The sequence below is a fragment of the Gavialis gangeticus genome, unplaced genomic scaffold, assembly GCF_001723915.1.
Source record: "Gavialis gangeticus isolate Ggan-Ray unplaced genomic scaffold, GavGan_comp1, whole genome shotgun sequence".
Classification (NCBI taxonomy): Eukaryota; Metazoa; Chordata; order Crocodylia; family Gavialidae; genus Gavialis; species Gavialis gangeticus.
The window spans coordinates 236482372-236482615 of record NW_017729032.1 but is presented as its reverse complement, the minus strand read 5'-3'; the positions used below and the strand labels follow the sequence as shown (position 1 = coordinate 236482615).

General features: G+C 42.2%; 1 protein-coding gene across 5 annotated transcripts in view; it reads right to left on the bottom strand.

Moving 5' to 3' along the window:
• The window catches only part of ROBO2 (roundabout guidance receptor 2), a 787363-nt gene that overhangs the window by 239215 nt on the left and 547904 nt on the right, over nucleotides 1–244 (bottom strand). The gene's annotated exons all lie outside the window — the stretch shown is intronic.

Below are 244 nucleotides of genomic sequence, written 5' to 3'. Positions count from 1 at the left end.
GGAATGGGGGGGTTTAGGCCACATTAAATACAAATATTCCAATTAGGAATGTATGTTCCCCATACTACAAACTAGCATCCCACCAGATAATATGCAACTTGTAAGTCAGATTCCCTTGAGGTATGGAGTTGTTCTCTATTGGCAGTTTTACTATGGAATAGAGACTCCATATTGTGTCAAAGGAATTGCCAGGTAGGAACATTACAGGGGTGGGTGTGTGTGTGTGTGTGTGTGTGTGTGTGTG